The 27,151-nt window shown below is 34.6% G+C and overlaps 1 pseudogene; it reads right to left on the bottom strand.

Moving 5' to 3' along the window:
* Positions 1–19,883: 19,883 nt before the first annotated feature.
* LOC104109878 (uncharacterized) lies at positions 19,884–26,521 on the bottom strand (annotated as a pseudogene).
* Positions 26,522–27,151: the final 630 nt, after the last annotated feature.

Here is a 27,151-nt window from a genome sequence, read left to right as displayed (position 1 = left end):
GTGGGATTGGAATTCCTCAGGCAGACCAATACCATCCCGGTACCATATGCCAACATGCTCCTGATGATGGGAGACAACGGGGCCAAACCCCACACCATACCGTGCATATCCAAGAAGATGGCCGCTGGAAACATCACGGCCATGCAGTTTAAGGAGGGAACCAACAGACCTGAACCCACAGTTCCGGCTGCCCTCAACATCATCAAACATGCATCACATCATCGGGGTCCAACAGCTCATGGCGCCCCTCATTGTGTGAAGACTTGTCAAGCATTCCCAAAGGACAAGTCAGATCACCCAGCACAAGCGGGACTCTTGGAGCCGCTACCTGTCCCACAGAGACCTTGGGAAAGCATTTTCCTGAATTTCATCACAGGATTACCCAAGGTCGGAAATCATGCAACCATCATGGTGGTAGTAGACCTGTTTTCCAAGTATGCTACCTTCATCGCAGCCCCACAGAACATATCAGCAGAAGATACAGCTCGGCTCTTCTTCTCTCATGTTGTCAAACATTGGGGTATGCCCAGCAACATCATTAGTGACTGCGACCCATGCTTCACTAGCAAGTTTTGGACCCAACTCTTCAGTTGCCTCGGATCCAAATTGAGTTACAACTCAAACCATATAATTTGACCTTGGTTCCACTTATTCATATCTATCATTGTATTTTGCTCATTATTTGGATAAACCCCGTGAGTCCTTAGTTTTGCCTGTTCATGTATCTACATCGGTGGGTGATTCTATTATTGTGGATTGTGTGTATCGGTCGTGTGTGGTGACCATTGGGGGATTGGAGACAAGAGTTGATCTCTTATTGCTTAGTATGATTTATTTCGACGTGATTCTGGGCATTGATTGGTTGTCCCCATGTCATGCTATTCTGGATTGTCTCACTAAGATCGTGACATTTGCGATGCCGGGGTTACCTAGGATCGAGTAGAGAGGTTCTCTGGACTATGTTCCCAGTATGTTGATTTCATATCTAAAGGCCCAAAGGATGGTTGGGAAGGGGTGTTTGGCATATTTGGCTTTTATGAGGGATGTTGGTACTGCTACTCATCGCGAACGCGAAGAAGGCCTGACCCTTGTGACTTAAAACAGAACCAAAATGGGATTTTTCCCATTTTTCACAAACCCTCAATTATAACTCGGCTTATGGTGATTTCAAAGGAGTTTTTCACGATTTCGAACTGGGTAAGTGTTCTTTATCATATACTGATTGTATTTCATAAATCTAAGCCTACATTCATCATTTATTTCGGATTTAGATGGAAGAAATTGGAATTTTTGTAAAACTTTCCAAAAATAAAAAATTAAGATTTGAAGATCCATTTGATATCGGAATTGGACAAATTTTATATGGTTGAACTCGTATCGGAATGGGTGTTCGGATTTCGCAAGTTTTTTGGGATTTGAGATATGGGTCCCACTGCCGAATATTTTAATAAATTTCGAATATTTATCCGGAAAATTTGTAAATTCATATGGAATTAATTTCTATGATTCGTATTGAATATATCAAATTGTTTGTGAATAGATTTGAAGCTTTTGGAGGCAAATTTAAAAGAAAAAGTTGTGGTTGAATAATTGATTGGAATTTCCAAAGCGAGGTAAGTGTCAGGATTAACCTTGACTTGAGGGAATAGAACCCTTAAATTATTTGTTATGTGAAATGCATGTGAACGACGTATAGGCGAGGTGACGAGTGTCTATACGTCGTCAAATTGATTGTTTGCCTACTTACTTGAAAAATCATAAATTGTTTTAAATCATGAATTAATTATTATAATAATTGTTTCTCTCCTATTCTTTGTCAAACATTAATCCTTGAATTCTTGCATTAATTGTTACATGCTATTTGAATTATGTGTCTTAATTGTTATTTGACATTTAGCATATTAAATATTAAACTGCCTATTTTCTCCCTGATTTCCATAATAATTTGCTATTTGTCATTATTTGTTTCATAATTATTGTATGCTTATTGTCTTATAGTTTTATATTAATTGTTGCATTTATCGGGAAAATTTCTTCTATAAGAGTTGGTAAATGAATATGTTGGAGGAGCGGGTTGCACGCCGCAACAGAATTGATTGAAATGGATATATATTGGAGGATCGAGTTGCATGCCGCAACAGACTTATTAAAAAGTTAATATTGGAGGATCGGGTTGCACGTCGCAACAGACTTATTAAAAGTCAATATTGGAGAATCGGGTTGCACGCCACAATAGACTTATTAAAAAGTCAATATTTGGGGATCGGGTTACACGCCGCAACAGACTTATTTAAAAGTCTATATATATACTTTATTGAAATAAAAACATGACAGACTTGATTAAAAGGAATATATTGGGACAGCGGGTTGCACGCTGCAACAGAATTGAATGTGAATATATTGTGAGAGCGGATTGTACGCTGCAACAGAATTGGTTGAAATAATAATGGATTATGACTGCTGAGTTGGCTTCAATTATTATAAATGAGTTACTTGATTTATTTTTATTATTTATTGTTGTTATCAATATTGCGTACAGGTTAATATAAGTGAATCACCTTAGCCTCGTCACTACTTCGTCGAGGTTAGGCTCAGCACTTACCAGTACATGGGGTCAATTGTACTGATACTACACTCTGCACTTCTTGTGTAGATTTTGGAGTTGGTCTCAGCGGCGTACCATAGACTTGCTCGGATTTCAGCTACTCAGAGAAAACTTGAGGTATAACTGCACGACGTTCGCAGTTCTGAAGTCCCCGTCTATTTTACTTTAGCTGTGTATTTATTTTCAGAGAGCTTTATTTTATTTCAGACCTTTATTTGTATAATTCTAGAAGCTCGTGCACTTGTGACACTAATTCTGGGATAGTATTTAGACACCGTTATTTTTATGAATTATTCACTATATTTCAGACGTTACATCCACAATTGTTCTCTGTTATTAATAAATTTAAAAATTATTTTAAAAATAGATAATATTATTCTAACGTTGGCTTGCCTAGCAAGTGAAATATTAGGCATCATCACGGTCTAAAGGTGAAAATTTCGGGTCGTGACAGTTTATATCATATATTCATGCATACTGTGTATCCAGCTGTATTAAAAAATACAGACCTTCAAAATATATAAACACAAGCAAAAAAAATATTTATACAAAAATACAATGTGTTTGAGTGAATTTGTGAGAATATAGTGTATTTGTATTATTGTATGTGACTAAATAGCAAAGAAGTGAAGAAAGTTCATCGGAGATGGCATTTTTCGGCCAAGACTACTACTTGTATCGCTTCACTACCTCTTCCATTTCAATTTACAACTCTTCCAATTCGACCGCTTTTTCCTCTTTTCTCTCTTACTTACCGCGCTAAGAATCCCTCTCTTCAATCTCTCTGTCACCCAAGGTTTCTCCGCTTCTTTTTATTTATTATAGGTTTCCTTTCATGTTTTTGATTTTGAGGCTTTCTTTCATGATTCGTTTCTCTTTTGTGTATTTATGATTCGGCCTATATTGCTCGGAGAGAGAGAGAGAAGAACGAGAGAGAAAGAAGAAATATTCTGAGAGAGAATCGTGTGTTAATTGAAAGAAAGAGAGGAAAACATAAATAGCGTATTTCATGCCTCAATGGTAGTATATACCATAAATACATATTTTGCTATAAAATATAAAAGGTAGTTGTAGAAAATAATATTTAAAATAATTTTGGTTTATAATAAATAAAGTGTATACCTTTGCTATAGGAGGTAAAATTTCATTCTTTTAATTCCTAAATTATATCCAAAGTCTTCAATAATCTACTAACATGTGTATTTGACTTTTTTAGCCCATTAATCACTTATTTAATCCCTATATCATCTATCTATACTATATTAAAAGCACGAATGCATTTACAAAATATTATTCGTCTTTTTATCCTATAAATATAACTTTTACATTGGACATAATTGTAATTTAAGTTACTTTCCTAATATTTAGGGTATTTAAATCACCTAAAATTTTGGACATTAAATATTTCCTTATTGAACTAAGTAAGAAGTCTTAATTTTTAGCCTTTGGCCATCATAACATATTAATCAATAAGAAAACATTAGTTTTTTTACAACCAATAGAATACTATTTAATAATACTTTACATGAGTTCTTTATGTTAAATATTATTAGAAACACTTCATTTAATAGTTATTTAATTATATTTTTAATATTTACTAGCTTAAAATTAATTAAAATTTATTTATTAATTTATTTCTTATTTTAAACCATGGAGAAAGTTAAAATTTTGTTTTTATTTTTATTTCTAACTTTGAATAAGTCTTACACATAAATTATATATAATTTATAGAAAACATAAAATAAAGGAAAAATAAAAATATTTAAGAAAGAAGAAGTATGGGTTCTTGGACAATAGCGTAGATAGTTTACTGTTTCAAAATATTGTATACAAGACTAGCACTAATAATATTATTCAATATCATACTTTTAACTTTTAAAAATTTTAAATGCACTACTATAATTATGAGCAATATTGAGCAAAAATCAATAAAGGCACAAAATTAACAAGATAATTTATGTGATTCTTTAATTTTTAATCCACAATACATTTAGCTAAATATGAGTGGGTTTATTAGCTTGCTTTCAATTGTAGATTTTCTAACTAGCTTGCTTTATTTCTTCTTTTTTAATTTCATTTTTTGTTTATTATTGCACTTTAATTTTGTGTTTGTTTAAAGTTCGTGGATTATTAGTTACCTGCTTATATGTTTTAAGTTGTATCCTTCAAGATTATTTAGATTACTAAGGTTCTTGCCCGTGAAACTAAAATTCTGAAATTATAAACTTGGAACAAATTTTAAGTTAAATTATTGATGTTGAGGACTTCTAAGATAGTTTATTTAATTATTTAGTTAGTTATACACAGTCAATATTCATGATCATCTTTAGGAACTTACACTTTTATTTTATAACTTAATACTATTTTTTAAATAAATTTATATTCATTGAAACAGGATTCACGCGCATCGCGCGTACCCTAAGTCTAGTATAATAAAGTAAATTACTTTTTACTCGCTAGTTATATGACCAATAGCTACAATCAAAATTAATTCTCTAATTCCCTAATTAGTAAGTATATAAAAAATAAATCCGAGTTATTACAATTTACGCATGGTAATTAGGCTAAACTATAGTGCTTTACTTCAATGGTACTTGTCTCTTATCAAAGCCAAGTTTAACCGAATATGGTTTAATTTGTAGTTTGTACTTCAATTATATTACTAAATAACGTTATTATGAAAATAAATATTGTTGACCCTTAAAAATGGATAACAATTGAATTTGTACGCGATTTTAAGGATACACGGTTTAATTCGATACGAGTGATTAATGCTCAGACAAAAGATAGAGTAAATAGCCAAACCAATAATGATAATGAATCCGGACTCGGTTAAAGACTTGACAAGAAGCTCGCCTTCGGTTCCGAACCAATGTTGATGAAGAATCTATGAACCAAAACAAGAACTTTCAACCACCTTTAGAAACAGAGAAAAATAGATGTATATTGCCTTGGTATGCGTGTAACAAAAAAATGCTTAATAGATAATCAACTTTCCCTTTATATAGTAGGAGAGTTTTACCCTAAGTGTCATTGGTTGGGCACGGATATCACGTCCCTTTATTAATCGTGCACGGTTGTTTGGCAATGCTTTCTGAGGTCTCGTTATTCAAATCAGGTCCGGGGCCATGATCTCGATGGCTCTGGGGCAGGTGTTTTGTTCGGGCTTTGATACGGGCGGCTCCCGGCATTGATCTCGTTTACACGCAGTTATGTCCTCTCTTCGTTCGTCCCACGGGGAAATCGGGGTGCTCATTACCCTGGTTTTACCCGTATACAGATGCATTATATGCTTTTGACTTTTTTGTTACCTATTTTGCCATAACTTGCAAAAACTTAAGCAATATATTCAAGTTGATGTTTTGCGATAAAGATTTGAGATTAGAACTTAAACATTAAGAGAGAATTATTTCAAGCTGAAACGGGGGTTTGGAAGTGTATTGTCAAGTGAAGTTTTTGTTTTTCCTTTTAAATCTTCAACATACATTCAACTAATTATTTATGCAACTTTTGGAGTTTTTACTTGTAAATTTCCATAAAATACATTCTTAAAATTTTAGTAATTGTAAACTTGTTTAAACAATTCTAGATACTTGTAAAATATTATGTCAGTATATTTTAGAATATAATCCCTTTTTTTTTTGTAAAAGGAATTCTTTAGTTCTTCCTTTAAGAAGTAGGAAAGGCCTTATGACGTCTCCTCTAGTATAATGACTTGCATCCCATGAAAAGATTTTGTTTACAGGCTTATTTACAGTATAACTACGAAAACAATAATAACGAACAAAACCACAAAGAGAAATTCAACAGTTGGAATTGGACGCCAAAATATGTTATTATAAGAAAACTATATATCCTCAACAATAAAGACAAGAACCTTAAAATCAAACAAATTGATCAACTGCATTTGGATGAAGCAATATTTAACCACTAAAACCACGAGCTTGTCTTGCTAACATGTGGACAATGGAGGGATACCGATATACTCTGTTTCAAGATTGAAAACGTAAAGACAATCAGTGAAGTAGATGGAATCTCTCTTAAGATTAGTGCCTCTTGTGGAGCAAGTCCTCCCCCAGGAATTACATAGAAAAATTGCAGTTTTACCAATATTTTTCATCTTTACCCACGTTTTTTTTAACAAAATCAAACCGAAATATAAGAAATCCGTATACCTCCTGCATGAGCCTTCCATAATATAACTTGTGAACATATAACAACATATCATCGTCGTCGTCACATGAGGAATGAATGAGATATCCTCTAGAGCATGGCATGTCTAAGAATTGCCTATAATCATAAACAGGCTGGTTAATTATTGGTGTAACTAATACTATTCCCGAGTCATTATCTAGATCCAAAAGTACTAGAATTAGTCTTTGAAATGTTAATCCGTAGATTTTTTTCTTGAAACTTGTCCAGAGATGCAAATTGTCATCTCCAGCAATTGGTTCCAAATCTTGTCTATGAAATTCTTGATTATAACCCGGTTTGCAGAAGTATAGTGTAGGCTGCTTCACATTCATGTCATAAGGAATCTCAACATCTGTGTCATCAATTAGGAACACAATGCGACATTCAGGATCATAGGGTGGTGCGGATAAGAGGCACTTCAAATTGCCGTATTTAGGGACCGGTGGGAGCTGAATTTTGTCCTTTGAAGTAGGATTCCAAAGGCAACAATCACGAGAATCAAAATCTAGTAACACCAGCCACTCATGCACAAATTCTTTTATTTTGAAGCTCTGGTATAGTGTACACATAATACCGATCCTCCGATATGCTAAAAAATGTTAGCTTTTGCATGTTATTTCCATGAAAAATAACAAGCCAAGGATGTGGTTGTGCAATAAAAGGAGGTCGACCATATTTTGACTCTTCGTTTTTGTATTCTTCCAACCCCATCTTTTATTTTCTCTGCAAAAGAAAAGATAATAATACTGAATGTTCTAAGCCAATCACTAAATATTAGCAAGGAATTTTAATGTTACAAACTTTAACAAATTAAACTCAAATTGTTTTATTGTACATGCTAACAGTCGCTTAGATGGAATATTTCTCTATTTTAAGAAGAGAAAAAAAAGAAGACGAAAGGGTAAACTCAAATCTAGTACAAATTTACTATTTTATTTTAGAATATCAATAGATTTAATTTCTAGAACCGATGTCTTTCAAAATAAAAGATTATTGAAACAAAATTTTGATCTACTACGGGCATGAAGCTGCTAATTTAGAGTTTAAAAGGGGAAAACGTTACATTAGATTTTACTCAAAAGGTAAAAAATCACGTTTAGATTCCACGCAAAACATTAGATTGAAACTTGTAAATACCTCTAAAGAGTTGCTAGGAAGTTAAAGAAAACTAACAAACATCTAGAAATTAACAGCTTGTTTGGATTGTTATTACATGACGTTTCATAATGTATCATATTATATTGTACTGCATTGTATTGCATTGTTTAATAAATACAATGTTTGGATAGATTGTATCATTTGAGGTCGTTTTATGATGTCACACACCAATAATATGAAGAACGGGATACAAAGTAGAATTACTATATAAAAAGTTTGGTAAATGATAAAATATGATTATTTAAATAAGAAAAGACAAGATGAGAGAAAAAATCAAGGAAACAACGCCCTACACCAAATGCGTCGTTCCATAAAGTGATACTTTAACGATGGATTTAACGATACGATATAATAAAATTTAAGTAACAATCAAAACAAATATCGTATTTAAAGTAACAATATGATACAACACAATAGGTAACAACCATCCAAACAAGCTGTAAAGCAAACTCTTTTATTATTGGTCTGCAAAAATAAAATCCGGGTAAGAAATTCTGTTGACCGAGGAGAAAGTGTAAGGCATTCTCCAAGTCCCTGGTTCCAACACGGATGCTTTATTGACTACAACTTGGCTTGAATTAATTTTGGATAAATTGTGATTTATTGGTTTTCATGTTTTATCTATCCGCTTTTAATTATTCAAATATGGAATTATCTTTAAAACGAATCACGTGTATGAATCCGTTTTGTTTATTATGCCAAAATCTTGTCACGCGTACGTGTACACAATTAATAGCATTTTATTATTAAGATTTTTTTGGCCAAATTTAGCACATACTTCGATTTTATTTTTTAAAAATTACAATTATGCCACATGAACGCATACACAATCGCGATAAACTAATTAAAGGCGTGCCTAAAGCATTCTATCGGTGTTCATTTTTTTTCTTGTATTTTTGAGATTATTGTAAGTTCATGAATTATGGAATTACTTGTGGAAGAAGTATATAATTTTAGATATTTAAATAAATAAACCATCATATACCAACACCCTACAATCCAACAATTGAAGCCCAAACTTATTAGGGTCCAAATCTTCCCAATTTTAAAGCAAGTTTGAATACCATATTTCTAGAAACATGATTAAGTATATAGCATTGAAGACTAATTTATATTATTATTTATAAAATTTAAAGGCAAATAAATAAAATCACATGAAATAAGATTAAAAAAATAGAGGAAAGAATAAACCTTTAATGCAAAATTTCTAATTAAATGAGTTTCCAAGAACAGGTACAGTAACTCAAACGAACGCCGAACAAGCATAAGCGAAGAAGAACATCAAAGCTAGTGAACCGAGCTCCAACGGAATCCTCGACCTCGACTATTGACTTCACTTTTTGGCGTGTATAAAGGGATGTTATGAAGTAATTTTGTTGTGTTTTGGTTGATGAATAGCTAGATTTTTCGAAAAGAAGAGACGAATAAAGAATGACACGAATAGAAATTCCCTTAGCATAGAAGAAGTAAACAAAATTCTCTCAATTCCCTCCTCTCTTTTGTTTTCTTCTCCTTCTCCCTCCTTTCTCCTCACATTTCTCTTCTATTTATAGAAAAACTTTCGAAATATTTTCAGATTTCTTTTAATTTATTTTATTATTTTACTATTCTTTAATTAAAAACAATTCCAACTACCGTGTTTTAAAAAACAATACCCACTTTCCTTTACTTTTAGTTTTAAATTTTCTATTTTTCTACTTTTATTATATTTAAATTTCCACTTTTTTTTACTTTTCTTTTTTTATTTTTCACTAATTTTACTTTTCTTTTTTTTAATTTCCACTTACTTTTACTTTTTTTTTAAAACAAAATTCAGCTAACTTTACTTTTCTTTTTTAATTCCAACTTTCTTTTACTTTTCATTTTTTAAATTTCCACTCTTTTACTTTTATTTTTTTAATTTTCCACTTTATTTTACTTTTTTTTTTAAAGAATATTTTCCACCTACTTTTACTTTTACTTTATTATTACATACTTTTAATTTTCCTATTATTTTATTCCCATCCAAAAATTTAAAAAATATTTAATTTTTTCGGATTTTTTTAATTTATTTTATTTTAAAAGAAAACAAAATAAAAATAATAGTAATAGTAATAATTTGACCTTTTAAATTATTTTTAATTCTTACCCTATATAAAAAAAAATTAACAAAGCTAAAAAAAATATATTAAATTTCTAAATATTTAAATAGTAGAAGGTGGTAAAACTTCAAATATAGTCAAAAATTAGGTGCTCACAGCTGCCCCTCTTTGCTTAGAAACATGAAGAGTTTTCAGGCAAAGATTAGGTGAGCCATGTGACTAATTCTTTGACCAAACCGTTATTCAAAAGTAAAAGAAATAAAAGATAGTGTGCAACCGAGCCCTGGTTTTGGACAACCTATATATCCCGGATTATAGGGGAATCATATCGCGTGTAGTTCAAGAAGAATGGTGGAATGATGAGTTGAGGAGTCGAGTGAAGTTCCGTCGAGGCTCCGGTCTGCGGTCCTGCTATTATATCAAAATAAAAAAGAAACTAAACAAGCCTATCAGCTATGAGTTACAAGATTCCTATCTATGAGTCTTCTGAAACTTGATCTTGAGTCTTGACTGGTTCTTCATACAGACTCTGATCTAAACCTTGATGCTCACTAGTTGTAGGTGCTAGTTCATTGTTCTATAGCTTTTTCTAATCAAAAGGGACTCCAATGCTTGTGGCTTCATTCATGTCTTGAGCATTCCACATCTTTCAACTGCTTTTGCATTTTGGATTCACCTATTTTTTCTTTTCTTTTATTCTGAATTGAGACTTCTTCTTTTGGCCATCTCGAACCCTGTGCCTCGAGGTAAAACCTACTCAGACACCAAAACAAACAAACGAACGAATTTTTTCTTCCCCAGTTTGCACTAGGAAAATTTTGTGAGTTATTGTAACAAAATTCTAAACTACTTCTTTATTGAAAGCAATAAAAGGTTGGGAATGGTGTACCCCAAAAATAAATAAAGACTAGGGAATGGAGACCCTATGTCTAAAATGAAAGAAACTAGGGAGTGGAGACCCTATGTTAAAAAAGTGACTAGGGATTGGTGTATCCTGATACTAGTAAGGAAATGTAACCAGGGGTTGGTACCCTGTATTACGGAAAAAGAATGTAATCAGGGGTCGGTACCCTGTATTATTGAAAAGAATATAATCATGGGATGTCGTCCTGTATTACTGAAAGAAAATGTAATCAGGGGATGTCACCCTGTATTACGAAAAAAAAATATAACCAGGGGTTGTTGCCCTGTATTACTGAAATGAAAATGAATCTCCTAGGTGAAAAAGGTTCTACCTTGGTTAAATTGTGAAAAGAGAGCCTGGGTGAAGAGTACTTCTATCCGGAATATGAGATGGATCCCCCTAGGCGAAAAAGTTCTACCTGGGTTAAGCTACGTAATACAACCTGAGCGAAGAGAACTTCTACCCGAAACTATGAGCTGGATCCCCCTAGGCGAAAAGGTTCTACCTTGGTTAAGCTACATAAAATAACCTGAGTGAATAGTACTTCTACCCGGAACTATGAGCTGGATCCCCCTAGGCGAAAAGGTTCTACCTTGGTTAAGCTAAGTAAAACATCATGGGAGAAGAGTACTTCTACACGGAACTATAAGCTGGACCCCCTAGGCGAAAAGGTTCTACCTGAGTTAAGCTACGTAAAACATCTTGGGTGAAGAGTACTTCTACCCGGAACTATGAGCTAGATCCCCCTAGACAAAAAGGTTCGGCCTAGGTTAAGCTACAAAAAACAACCTGAGCGAAGAGTACTTCTATCCGAAACTATAAGCTGGATCCCACTAGGCGAAACGGTTCTACCTGGGTTAAGCTACATAAAACAACCTGAGCGAAGAGTACATCTACCCTGAACTATGAGCTGGATCCCCCTAGGCGAAAAGGTTCTACCTGGGTTAAGCTACGTAAAACAACCTGGGCGAAGAGTACTTCTACCCGGAACTATGAGTTGGATCCCCCTAGGAGAAAAGGTTCTACCTGGGTTAAGCTACGTAAAACATCCTAAACGAAGAGTACTTCTACCCGGAATTATGAGCTGGATCCCCCTAGGCAAAGAAGTTCTATCGGGGATAAGCTACGAAAAATAAGCCTAAGCGAAGAGTACTTCTACCCGGAACTATGAGATGGATCCCCCTAGGAGAAAAGGTTCTACCTAGGTTAAGCTACGTAAAACAACCTGGGTGAAGAGTACTTCTACCCGGAACTATGAGCTGGATCCCCTTACGTGAAAAGGTTCTACCTGGGTTAAGCTCAGAACTATGAGTTGGATCCCCCTAAGCGAAAAGGTTCTACCTGGGTTAAGCTACGTAAAACATCCTGAGCGAAGAGTACTTCTACCCGAAACTTTGAGCTGGATCCCCCTAGGCGAAAAGGTTCTACCTGGGATAAGCTACGAAAAATAAGCCTAGGCAAAGAGTACTTCTACCCGGAACTATGAGCTGGATCCCCCTAGGCGAAAATATTCTACCTGGGTTAAACTACCTAAAACAACCTGAGCGAAGAGTACTTCTATTCGGAACTATGAGTTGGATCCCCCTAGGAGAAAAGGTTCTACCTGGGTTAAGCTACGAAAAATAAGCACGGGCGAAGAGTACTTCTACTCGAAAATATGAGCTAGATCCCCCTAGGCGAAAAAGGTTCTACCTGGGTTAAGCTACGAAAAACAAGCTTGGGCGAAGAGTACTTCTACCCGAAAATATGAGCTAGATCCCCCTAGGTGAAAAAGGTTCTACCTGGGTTAAGCTACGTAAAACAAACTGGGTGAAGAGTACTTCTACTCGGAACTATGAGCTGGATCCCCCTAGGCGAAAAGGTTCTACCTGGGTTAAGCTACGAAAAATAAGCCTGGGTGAAGACTACCTCTACCCAGAAATATGAGCTAGATCCCCATAGGCGAAAAAGGTTCTACTTGGGTTAAGCTATGTAAAATAACTTGAGCGAAGAGTACTTCTACTCGGAACTATGAGTTGGATCCTCCTAGGCGAAAAACAATTCTACCTGGGTTAAGCTACGTAAAACAATCTGAGCGAAGAGTACTTCTACTCAGAACTATGAGCTGGATCCTCCTAGGCGAAAAAGTTCTACATGGGTTACGTTACGAAAATGATTTGTATGAATAATAGTGATGCATGATTAAAATAAAAGAAAATGGAGATTTTGTGGAAACCTACCTTTGGTGACATTCGTCCTTTAGGAATCGCCATTCTGCACTGCTTTGTTCCTGTTGTAAACAAAGAAAAATTGTAAGTTTTAAAAGTAGTGGTCGGTTTATGGCCTTGATGTCTTTGGCAGCTTGGCTTTGTGCCCATCTTCTTTTGATGATGATTTCAACATGCCACCAGATGTTTTGTGAATACCACTTGCATTTCTGGCCCCAGAGAGCCTTTAACTTTTCAAACTTTTACATGATGGTTGGTCGCGTGGGACTTAACCTTTTCAACTTTATTTTGCCTTTGTGGCATTTCACTTTCGACTTCTTTCCTCCAAAACTTTCAATTTCAGAGTATTGGAGAACATTTGGCTTTTCAAACTTTGCCAAAACGGTTAGCCACTTGGTACTTAACCTATTCAACTTCATTTTGCCTTGTAGGCACTTTCAATTTGATTTCCTCCTTTCTAGATTTTTTAATTTCAAAGCATCAGCTACCACGGCCAATCGGGGTTGACTTGATGCCCCTGCCAAGGTTGGGTGCCTCTTGAATATTAGCTTATATCAAACGAAAGCCCTGTAAATCAGTCTTGTTATCCCTTCTTTGCCTTAGTTTTGGAACAGAGTTAGACCGAAAGGGATTCAAAGAGAAACAAACAATGGAATGGATAATGAATTTAGACAAGAGGTATCCCTTTCGAGGGGAAGGAAAGAAGGACTTATCTGGAGTACATGCAGACTTCAATCTTCAATGAACATGACATGCCTTTTGGACTGGATGCCTGATCTGTATAAACCGTCCGACTCTTAGAAATTTATCACAACTTTTGCCTCGAAACCGAGAAACCTTACCCAAGACTGTCAATACTAATGGCTGTGAAGATCCTATTTTCGATCAATAGTGCCCTTTGCGCGTTTTCACTAGCTAATCTCTCTCGTTTCTCTTCTCACCATCGCCTTATAGTGCCATTTGAGGGTTTTCACCAAAAAGACTCTCATTTTAGTTTCTTTACTCACTATTGCCTTACGATGTCCATGAGGGTTTTCACCAATAAGACTCTCTCATTTTATTTCTCTCATTTTGGTTTCACCATATCCAAGTGACTGTATCCTCCAATTTTGACATTCTCGTTGATTGATTAGAAGGACTTGAAAAGGATTTGAGTAAAAAGGATTTGGATTGAATTACAACTTTGGAACCTCTCAGCCGAGACCATCGTCGAACCATTATAACATCTGCCCCAGTTTCAACTTTTGGGGGAATGCAAATTTTTGTTTTGGTGTGACTGAACCCTAGAGAAAGGCTACCTACGTTTTCTTTCGGAATCAAGTCGAACGTAGTTCAATTAACAAGAACTTGTTTGGATTTTTGTTTTGTTTTCTTTTTCTTTTTCTTTTTCCTTTTCCTTTCCTTTTCCTTTTTTCTCTCATTTTTTATTTCATTTTCTTTTGTCTCTATATTTTTCCTTTTTTTTATTCTTCTATTTTTTTTTTCAATAACACTTTCAGGTTCCAAAGAGGGTAATCAAAGAAAAGGTAACTGGCTCAAAGGGTTTGCAAAGGGTTGATAGTGTTTGGGTAGCGAGAACGAAAGCCTTCGTCATCCCAATCAGAGAGCATTAAAGCTGCATAAAAGGGTTAAACATAATACCTTTTGACCGCGTCTGTATTAACAACTGGCACGGATACATTTTCTTCAATATCTCCCAAATACAAAGCTCCATTTTGGAAGTACTCTTGTTACAATGTATGGACCTTTCCAATCTGGAGCAAATTTTTCTTTAGCTGTTCCGATTCTTAGTTTTATTTCCTTAAACTTATCTTCATTGCGTCCTGACTCTTGAATCATTATATCAAAGTCTGACAGCCTTTTAGGATCTGGGCATGAAGTCCACAAGCATTTCATGTCATTAAAATCTGCATTAACAGAACTGAAAAGAGAATAAGAAAAGTAACAAGATTAAGAAAAGAGACATTCCTCGACAACGAAATATTAATTTCATTTGATTTTTATTTTATTTTTTTGATTTGATTTTTCTTTTGAATTTTAAAGATATAAGAGTTTACATTGGAAAGTAAGAAAATAAAGTAAAACATCCGGATCACACCCTGAGATAATCCGAACACAGAAAGGATAGCAAGACTGGCTACCGAGACTCCCGTATGATGGGGGACTTTCAGGCTTAGCGACCGTTTTTGGCTTTTCTTTTGTCTCGGCAATGGTTGCAATGGCCTTTAGTGCCGGATCAAATTCCTCATCTTCAAAGATCATTCCGACTACTGGTCCATTGGTGTGAGTAGGCAGAGGATTATTCATCATAATATGGGCCTCTTCATCCCTAAGCATTATTGCCTTGACCTCGATGAGGTATTCCACTGCTCTCTTAAGAGTCCAACAGTATTATGTATCATGTCCCTCTGCTCCAGAGTGGTATTCACATCTAGCATTAGCCCGGTGCGAGGGGGACTCAGGGTTTAGCCGGTTCAGGGCTACTGGCTACAGACCTAGCCAAACTAGCTTTTGGAACAAGCTCGAGTATGATTCACCAACAGGGGTGAACTGATTCCTTCTAGGGAGGCTCTTTTTTTTTTCTTTTTTGTTTTTGAACTTTTTTTTCATACCTTGATTTCTTTTTTCTTTTTTTTTTGTTGTTTTTCGCTCTTTGTTTTTCTTTGTTATTTTTTTGTCACTCTTTTCTTTCTTCTTCTCTAAATTTTTTTCTTCTTTTTTCTGGTTTATTTTTTCACTCAATTTGTTTATGTCTATGATCGAATCCGATAGGGATTGCCTACGTATCATGACGCCACATGAATCAGATCATTACGTAGTCCAGAAATATCAAAAATAAAGTAAATAAGGTAACTCTTTTTCTAATTTATTTATCAATCTTTATTTTTGAAAATCATACCACAAAAGCTCCTAACAAGGAAAATATTTTAGATTTTGAATTTTCTCTATTTGTTTATTCGAAATTTTTGAAAGAAAGAGTACTAAACAAGAAAGAAAATATTTTTGAATTTTTATTTTATATTTTTATATTTTTTGATAATTTTCCAAAGAAAGAAAATATTTTTTTGAATTTTGAATTTATTTTTCTTAAAAATCTTTTTTTTAGAGAAAGACTTTTGAAAAGGGAAGAAAATATTTTTGAATTTTTGGATTTGACGTCTAAAAGAAAGACTTCTAAAGAAGGAATTAAAGGAGAATAGTTTTGGATTTTTTTAAAATAACTGGGGCCGGAACCGATGAGGTTTACCCACGTATCTCACATCCGGTGAGAATCAGACCCACGTAGTTCGATCAATATTTCAGGAATGGATGGCACTTTTATTTTTGGGAAAAATCAATCTTATTTTGTAATAATCATTTTGGGGTAAAATTTTGACAGGGTTTTTGGAATTTCAAATACCGAGTTTTTTTTAAAAAATAAAATGGGTAAATCTTATCTCCTATTTTCTTCCTTCTGGTTTTCTCTCAATTCTTATTTTTTATGTTTTAGAAGACGGTCAACATGCACAAATCGAATCAAACATAATGTACATGTAGCACATAAGATGCATCACGATGGTCTTGTAATTATCGGGTACACCTGTCCTAGATGGACCCAGCCCATGTGTTAAGTTCTCAAAGTCAAATGCACGTGATGCAAACAAATAATTCTACTAGGGATCCGGCATGAGACTATGTTATTCTAGGTTTAAAATCCTGGGGAGTCTTTTAGATGTGGCTTACCCAAGCGGACAGCTCGAGCCGAGGTGGGAGGTAACGTACCAGGAGCACGAAAGTCTACCCGGTCTAGTTACTAATCCAACCTCGTTCTATTTAGTATGACCTCTAACAGAAAAGTGGGCCACGTTCACGGGTGCACCATAAATTCAGAAGACTCAGAAGGGAGGCGTAAGAAGGCGCAAACAAATAATTCTACTAGGGATCCGGCATGAGACTATGTTATTCTAGGTTTAAAATCCTGGGGAGTATTTTAGACGTGGCTTACCCAAGCGGACAGCTCGAGCCGAGGTGGGAGGCAACGTACCAGGAGCACGAAAGTCTACCCGGTCTAGTTACTAATCCAACCTCGTTCTATTTAGTATGACCTCTAACAGAAAAGTGGGCCACGTGCACGTGTGCACCATAAATTCAGAAGACTCAGAAGGGAGGCGTAAGAAGGCAGTTTATATAGTTCAAGTAATATCAAAGCGGTAAATGAGCGGCAATTAGCACATTAGGCTCACAAACATAGTAATATCAACAATCAAGAAAAAGTATATATCACATTAAAAGCTCGAAACCATAATACCTTATCCCTCTGGGCTTTTTTCCCCAACAGAGTCGCTAGAGCTGTCACACCCCTTTTATACCCCCCCTCCCCTCCCCCCTCCCAAAAAAAATAAAGATATGTGTATGGATTGTTGTGGGTTAAAGAGTTTTTCCAATTAAAGTGATAAATTTGAGTAGGAATTATTTTATTTACAGAGCCGCCACTTGGAATTGATTTTTTGGGTGTTCCAACTCACATTTTATTTGAATCCATATTCAAAAGAAGATTTAACTCTTTTATTATTGGTCTGCGAAAATAAAGTCCGGGTAAGAAATTCTATTGACCGGGGAGAAGGTGTAAGGCATTCCCCAAGTCCCGTGGTTCCAGCACGGTTGCTTTATTGACTACAACTTGGCTTGAATTAATTTTGGATAAATTGTGATTTATTAGTTTCCATAATTTATCTATCCGCTTTTAATTATTCAAATATGGAATTATCTTTGAAACGAATCACGTGTATGAATCCGTTTTATTTATTATGCCAAAATTTTGTCACGCGTATGTGTACACAATTAATAACATTTTATTATTAAGATTGTTTTGGCCAAAGTTAACACATACTTCGATTTTATTTTTTGAAAATTACAATCATGCCACGTGAACGTATACATAGTAGCGATAAACTAATTAAAGGCGTGCCTAAAGCACTCTATCGGTGTTCATTATCCTTCCTATATTTTTGAGATTATTGTAAGGTCATGAATTATGGAATTACTTGTGAAAGAAGTATATGATTTTAGATATTTGAATAAATAAACCATCATATCCAACGCCCTACAATCCAACAATTGAAGCCCAAACTTATTAGGGTCCAAATCTTCCCAACTTTAAAGCAGGTTTGAATACCATATTTCTAGAAACATGATTAAGTATATAGCTTTTAAGGACTAATTTATATTATTATTTATAAAATTTAAAGGCAAATAAATAAAATCACATGAAATAAGATTAAAAGAATAGAGGAAAGAATAAACCTTTAATACAAAATTTCCAATTAAATGAGTTTCCAAGAACAGGTACAGTAACTCAGACGAACGTCGAACAAGCATAAGCAAAGAAGAACATCAAAGCTAGTGAACGGAGCTCCAACGGAATCCTCGGCCTCGACTATTGACTTCACTTTTTGGCGTGTATAAAGGGATATTATGAAGCATTTTTGTTGTGTTTTGGTTGATGAATAGCTAGATCTTTCGAAAAGAAGAGACGAAAAAGAATAACACGAACATAAATTCCCTTAGCATAGAAGAAGAAAATAAAATTCTCTCAATTCCCTCCTCTCTTTTTTTTCTTTTCATTCTCCCTCCTTTCTCCTCACATTTCTCTACTATTTGTAGAAAAAAATTCGAATTTGTTTCAAATTTATTTTATTTTATTATTTTACTATTTTTTTAATTAAAAACAATTCCCACTTCCCTTTTTTAAAAATATAAAAAAATTCCCCTCTTTCCTTTACTTTTAGTTTTTAATTTTCCATTTTTTAAATTTTATTATATTTAAATTCCTACTTTTATTTTCCCCTTATTTTACTTACTTTTTTTTTTAATTTCCACTTACTTTTACTTTTTTTTAAAACAAAATTCAGCTAACTTTACTTTTATTTTTTAATTCCAACTTTCTTTTACTTTTCATTTTAAAAATTTCCACATTCTTTTATTTTTATTTTTTTTATTTTACTTTTTTTAAAAAATAATTTCCACCTACTTTTACTTTTATTTTTTTATTCCATACTTTTAATTTTCCTATTATTTTATTCCCATCCGAAAATTTAAAAAAATATTTAATTTTTTCGGTTTTTGTTTAATTTATTTTATTTTAAAAGAAAGAAAAAAATAAAAATAATACTAATAGTAATAATTTGACATTTTAAATTATTTTTAATTCTTACCCTATATAAAAAAAAAATGTAACAAAGCTAAAAAAATATATTAAATTTTTAAAAATATTTACATAGTAGAAGGTGGTAAAAATTCAAATATAGTCAAAATTTAGGTGCTCACAGAAGCGATGATTATTGTTCATCAGGTCGTTTCCGGTTATGGAATGCTTTTCTTAAGGAACTTTACCCCTCAATGTGAGACTTTCCGATACAAATCCGAATTTAGTCAAGCCTCAAAGCGGGTGCCGGACATCGGATCGGAAACCAAAAAAAGGATTCTCAAGTTACTTAATATACTAGTATTAGAATGATTATATAATGATATTCAAAATTAAGGCACTCAACTCATATTAACAAGGTTAGATGGTTCAATGTTTCACATGATATCAGAGCTAACGACGTTCGATATGTCCGTATTCATGTTCATGTACCCAAAATCAAAGTCCAGAGGGTGTGCGAGAAAATAAAATTCTACATCATCAAGCATTCATTTAAGAACATCCAAATAGATTCATAAGAGTTTAAAACGATTTCCATTGGATGCTCAAATTATTTCACAAAGTGTCCAACAACAGTTAAATAACTTCTCTCTGGTAAAGGATTTGGGCACATGAAGAATGTCAATGTAGATTATGTATGAGTATTATTATCCTCATGGGAAGCACATTGAGTCTGAACAAAATTTGACTATAACAATACTCTAGTTGAAAGAATAAAAGGGCATTCTGGTACCCTAAGCTCCCGCTATGCGCAGGATCCGGGGAAGGGCCGGACCACAAAGATCTATTGTACGTAGTCTTACCCTGCAATTCTGCAAGAGGCTGTTTTCATGGCTCGAACCCGTGACCTCCTGGTCACATGGCAGCAACTTTAGCAGTTACCCCAAGGTCCCCTTCACTAGTTGAAAAAAAAAAAAGCAAGGTGAACTGGTTGCTCCCTCTAAATTCCTCAACCATGCTAGTATTTGTAACCTTAGGACTAATTTTATCAGACTTTCCATTGCTCTTAACACCAGTATAACAGTCGCTACAAGTTCGTCTGTCTTCCCGTTAATCTTAGCTTTTGTGACAACAGGGATGGTTTCGCTTTCCCTCCTGTTGCTCTTCGCAGAAACTTCATAGTTTCTTTCTCTAAAGCTTTTTGAGATGTGCCCCTCCTTGCCACAATTATACCACTGCTTTGTCAACCCCTTTGTCGTGCTCCAACTCTCTTCTCATGATTATCATTTCTGCAGCGATTGCGACAATCGTCTTCCACTCTTAGAGGATGCTTTAACATGTCAAGAGACAGAACATTTTCATGCATTAACATTGCACGACAGTACATCCAAGAGGGGGGAAGTTTTGCGATAATAACACTAATATGGAAGTTCTCATTTATCCAGATTCCTGATGCCATGAGAGAATCAGCAATCTTGTGAAGCTCTTGAACCTGCTCAAGCATCGATACGCCATCAACCATTTGCAACTGCAAATATTCATTAACTTCGAAACTCTTCGTTCCAAAATCCTCATCAAAAGTTGATCTAAGCTCTTCCCACAGTGCCAAATTCTTTGGTACTGTAGTTATTCTTTGAGTATTCTTCAAAAAGCTTGTCGGATAGAGAGTTCAAATATGTTGTGAGAGCAAAGGAAGTCATCAATCATCATCAACCATTTCTGTCAGTTTTCAAGAATGTTCGGGCAAGGCTCATTGAGCACATATGCAATATTCAATTGCTTTAGGAAAACTTCTATCTGATGCTTCCAGCAGTAATAATTTTTTCCATCAAGACGAATAGTCTTAACAGGAACAAGGCTCTGGGCAAGGGAAGTTGTAACGAGAACTCAGTTGTATTTGTCCCTGAGGGGCGCAATTCGAAATATCAGTTTGACAGTTTCTGTTTGTTGTCTCTCAACAGGCATCTGAACCTGAGTTTGTAATTATTGCCGAATTACAGACATCATCTCCATTTTCTTTTCTGTCGGCAGGCATCTTCCCCTTTTGATGGTCAACTGACTGGGAAATACTGGTCTGAATTTGTTCTTTTCGTCGAGCAGCCACCTCTGCTACAATTTGCTTTTCACCGGTTGTTAATCTAGAAAAGATAAATTGGATCATCCACGCCAATAGAATAAGAATAACCAAAATCTACGGGAAAGGAGATAGCCAGGGAGATATAACAAACACAATTAATCAGTAGAATAATTTTTATATCTTTATTTATAAAATAAAGATATCAAGATATTAAAAGGAAACACTGGCGACAATTCAAAAAGGAGGTGATAGCAGCTATTAGGGGTGCTCTGTGATAGATATATCATACATGGAAAAGTAGGAATTGGAAGCTGTTTAAGGGAATAACTGTACATAGTGAGGTGGTTCTTGCACGGATAAAACAGGAAATTGTAGAAAGAATTGGTATACTTAAGATGTCTAGGAAAGCTCGCAAATGTATGCAGGCATTACTGTGTAATTAGATATGTTTTCTTGAGAACTCCCATTGCATTCTGTTGAATACACAATGAACTAAGTCAGAAGTATGTAAGGTTTTAGATGATTCGAGCGAGTTAAAGATGGTTTCCAATGAAAAATGGTTGTTAATTCACACAACAATACACATATTTTTAACAGCTCAAAAACCGCTACAGAAGCATGCTTGCTCAGACTTCATCCAAAGTAAATGGCCCCTATTTACTCCCACCTTATTCCCAACAAATAAAAATCTATTTAGTCTCTAACTAAATTTACTAGATTGAGCCATATCAAATCAAAGCTCCATTATTTGGGTACTTCTGTCAAGGAAAAGGTAAAAGAAATGTAACACATGCTATCTCACTATTAACTATAAAGTACAATTAGTGGACATACATGACATTGGAACAAAAACAAATCTCTAAGAAGAGGACTGGACTTTACAGTCTAAAACCTATAATCCCCTTATATGATACAAATCGGGGGGGGGGGGGGGGGGTCATCTTCCCTTATCCAATCTGATGTACTAGATTATTTTTTGATAAGGTAAATAATGTTATTGATAATGGGAAAATCTCCGGTATACAAGCAGTACACCAAGAAGTTAAGAATCTACAACATAATATGATCCTCTACGAACGACAACAGATCTACTATACACGTTAAACCTCATGGGTGCACCAAGTTGACTAATTAATGAGGTTGAACTAATTAGAAGTCAAACTTTACAAATTTAACTATCTATATAACTTCTTCATCAAAAATATTATCTCTATATAACTTAAATATCAATTACAAACCGACTCAAGTTGTTAAAAAATGCCTTGAGTTATCTTATGACAAATCTCAAACATGTGTTTAGTCAATATCATACCGCTTGTTAGTTAGCTTTGTATGCTCCCATAGTCCTTGCTTTCTAACTATAGCTATGACCATCTCAAATCACTAAAATACCTCGATAACGTTTATATATGTACCCCGAAAAGGTCTACATCAGACTGTAGATAAGACTTGAGCAGAGGCGAAGCTAGGATTTTGAGTATATGGGTTCTGGAGTTTAGATCAGAATAACTTACTGGGTTCGGACTAGATTATCTCATATTAAATAAGATTTCTTAACACAAATACAAGGTATGAGCCGAAGTACTGGGTTATCGAATCCGTAGCTACATTTGTACCTCCTCCACTGGACTTGAGGATCAGTAAAAGCTTATTTTAAGTGGTTGTCTGCTAAGTTTTCTTCTCCAAATTCAGAAAAAGGTTCAAGAAAATTATGAAAATAGTGTCTTTCTTCCTTAAATCCTTTCAGTTAAAGGGGAAAGGAAATCACTCATCTGGGGTTCAGTAACAAACAACTAACAACACGTGAATGAAAAATGGCATAGCATAATGCAAATGTCATGTCTGTGTTCAAGAACTATTGGAATATGTCGCAAGCATTTTAACCACATACAATAAATCCAGCATATCCTTTGCTAATTCTTTATTCTTTTTCATTTGTTATCCCTTTGATTTGACCGGATATGTATTTTTTTCACGTGCAAACAGCTAATATAATAGCTAGAGTTGAGAATGGAAATGCAGTGACCATGATTTGCTGAATGAATCGCTGCAACTACAACAAGCAAACGACATAGGATTCTGCAATTTTATGGATACTTCATATTCCACTTGCAAAATGGGTAGTTACAATCAAAGACGTAATATATGCTTTAGACAATGAGCTTTCTTCTTTGGTGAACAAAAATCTCAGCTTTCTCATTGCATTTTTTAGAAAAGAAAAACATAACTTCACTTGCCAGAGAAATCTCAAAGGAAGCATATCAAAACCCTTTTCTTTTCAGTAATCTTTATCAAAATCAATCAATCAACTACCACTCAATCCAAAACTAGTTGCGGCTGGATAAATATATCCTCTATCAATATAATCCTATTTGATCCCATAGGGGATCTCTTCTCGTAGATCTTTTTTTCCTAGATTTTGTCCCATTAGGATCAATTGTATCAAATACAAGTTTTACATTATTAGTCCTCTCTTTTGAATTCACTCTTCCCTAATCGCAGGCCTCATTTGTTTGCACTTAATGGAGGTATGAATCTTAATTATTCTAATCTCAGACTTAAACAGACATTAAGTGCGTTGTTTTAAAGTTTAAATCTTAATTATTCAAATCTTAATCATTAAGTGTGTTTGTTTTTTTTCTTCACAACTACTTAACTAGTCTGAATAGGCCTGTATGATTAAGATCTATAACAGAGACTTAATTTCATTAAGATGCTATCATTCATATTCAATTTTAATTGTCGCCGCCGCATACCATTATCAACTATTACCATGATGCCACCACCACCACTATCATCATCAATCATAGCCGCCACCATTATCGACTACCACCACGATCCCCACCACTCCCACCACCATCATTCTCAACCACAACAAACACTCATCCTCCTCAACTATCACAATCTACCACCCTATCACCATCAATAACCATAGTCGGCACTGCCCATCATTATAAACCACCACCACCTTCCTCAATCACAACTACCACCACCACCCGCTATTATTAATTATCACCACCCACCACCTAACACCACCATCCTCAATCATAATCACCACCACTACTAATCACTACTAGCTACTACGCTGAACCACCACCATCAACCAAAACCACCACCAACCACCGCCTCTAGTTGGCATTCACAAGCACCATCATTAGCCATCACCACCAGCAACTACCATATTTTTAAAAATATATATATATTATTGATAGAATATTTAGACTAATAGGATTTCATTTAAATTTTATGTTTATTAATTTTCAAATAAAGAATTTATACATTCAAATAGTAAAAATTAAACAATCTTAATCCTTAAGTATTCAGATCTTAATACACATCTTAATATTCAGATGTCTTAATCTTAATACGCATCTTAATATTCAGATGTGTATTCAGATTCAGACATCTTAATCTTTAAAAACACAAATGAGGCCCACACTGAAAATAGAGAAAATTTCTTTCAAACTTACCCTTGATTTTGTTTCGTTACAAAATTCACCAACTTAAAGTTATGAAACTCATCAAATTTCTACTGATAATAGATTTTATCGCGGAGTATCTATTCACCTGAAACTACTCAGCTCCTCTTTTTTTCGTAAGCCAAAAAATGAGCTTTTTCGAGTTGTGCAATAGGCTAAAAAGATTCTCTAATTTTGCACAATAAGGATTTTACTCTGCAAGATTCCATACATAACAAAGACTTAATTTTTAAATTATCCATTAAAAAACAAAACTAACATTAGGCTTACTGTGCAGAGTTAGGCACCCTCAATTGTTGACCAGTTTGCATGCACCTGAACTATTCTACTTGCTATCTCCCACCAGCACACATTACCTAGTGTTTTTTTTGCTTAAAACACCACTATTATAACAAAAGAAAAATTAGTTGATATTCACTAACCTTACAAATAATTCGACCATTATTCTCGTTGAAATCAACAAAACGGCCATTAGGCAATGAACCCTTTGCTTTTCTTGTTGTTGAGTAGGTGGTTGGTCTGCTGACAATTGTTCTTCAGCTACAAAATCTGTATTAGTCCCTTTTTCTGCTGTACTGGTTCTTTTATTATTATCCAATGTGGGTTGTTCAACTATTAAGACTTGAGAGTCAAAAAGACTCAATAAAATGCCTTGTAAAGTGCTTCTCTTGGATGTTCAAAATCTCAGTACCAAGCTGCTGTGCTGCAGTGGTTCGAACACCTACCCTGTCGCTGTTTCTAAGTCAGTTGTTTTAAGGATGTCCAAGACAACTTCTCGGATCTTTCGGCGTTTAGGTTCTTCTATTATTCAGTGTGTGTGTGTGTGTGTGTGTGTGTGTGTGTGTGTGTGAAGGGAGTGAAAGAAGAAGAATAATAGTGAATTAGTAAGATTGATTAGGGGATCAGGGATAAGAGTTTGGATACATTTAGTATAAAGAAAGATAGAGTAAAAGTAAAGTAGTAAGATTGATTCGAAGAGCGAAAGGTAAAGGGGAAACCAAAAAGAAAGGGAAAAAAGGAGAGGGAAAAGGTTCCACCAAAATTTGAACTCGGGTTACCAAATCCGTAGCTACATTTGTAGCTCCGCCACTGGACTTGAGGATCTGTAAAAGCTTATTTTAAGTGGTTGTGTGCTAAGTTTTCGTCTCCAAATTCAGAAAAAGGTTCAAGAAAATTATGAAAACAATGTCTTTCTTCCTTAAATAGGGAAAGGAAATTAAGGTAATAGCTACAATTTGACGAGATATTTAAGAAACAGCATGAGGAAATTGAAGGAACTCTGGCATAAGTAGTTCGTGTGGATTAAGAGTAAACAATCAACTAGATAACAAAATCAAGCAATACATAGTTAGCTAAGTAAACTCATCTCTGGCAAAGTCACGTATTGACACAAAGGACTTCCCCTGAATGTCAAGAATCCCGACATTCCTCTTGTCCGAAAGCTACACATGAGCAACCAGCAAACTTAGGGAAAAAGAGAACATATGGATTCCTTCTAAGTTCTAACACAATTTAAATCCATTCAGTTAAAGGGAAAAGGAAGTCACTCATCTGGGATTCAGTCATACAAGCTACAATTAGGTCAGGCAATAACGCAAAAAATGAAAAATGGTATAGCAGAATGCAAATGTCATGTCTGTGTTCAAGAACTAACAGAATATGTCACAAGCATTTTAACCACATACACTAAATCCAGCATATCCTTTGCTAATTCTTTATTCTTTTTCATTTGTTATCCCTTTGATTTGAGCGAATATGTACTTATTTTTTCACGTGCAAGCTCTTGCGGAAGCCAAATGTATATAATGTGAATGAGTCACAACTACTATACCAAAAATTATGACAACCACTAAATAATAAACAAGACAATAAGACAACAATAAAAGAATACCAGAATTTACGAGGTTCGGCCAATTTTGCCTACTTCCTCGGACACAATCAATATTTTATTCCACTCCAAAATTACAAGTGAAATAATACTATAGAGAGAAGATACAAATGTCTTAAGAAGATAAAAAAGGCAAATGAAAGGTGTATTTAAATCCTAAACATTAGACCTCCTTTTATAGGGTGAAATTCTCATTCAAAATTGTCATCCACCGATGTGGGACTTTTGACAATTTCAACAAATCTCCACCTTGGCAAAATTCCACATCTTTAATTTTCTCTCAATAACAAATTTTGGTTGTGTCTTCATCTTCAATCTTTAGTGTTCAACAATGTTGATCAAATCCAAATAATGTTGAAACTTGACCGCAGTCACCACCTTTGTCAGCATATCAACAGGGTTCTCCGTAGTATGAATTTTCTTCACAGTGACTC

The sequence above is a fragment of the Nicotiana tomentosiformis genome, chromosome 7 (assembly GCF_000390325.3).
Source record: "Nicotiana tomentosiformis chromosome 7, ASM39032v3, whole genome shotgun sequence".
Classification (NCBI taxonomy): Eukaryota; Viridiplantae; Streptophyta; class Magnoliopsida; order Solanales; family Solanaceae; genus Nicotiana; species Nicotiana tomentosiformis.
The sequence above is the reverse complement of the archived record's forward strand: the minus strand, read 5'-3'. Positions and strand labels throughout refer to the sequence as shown.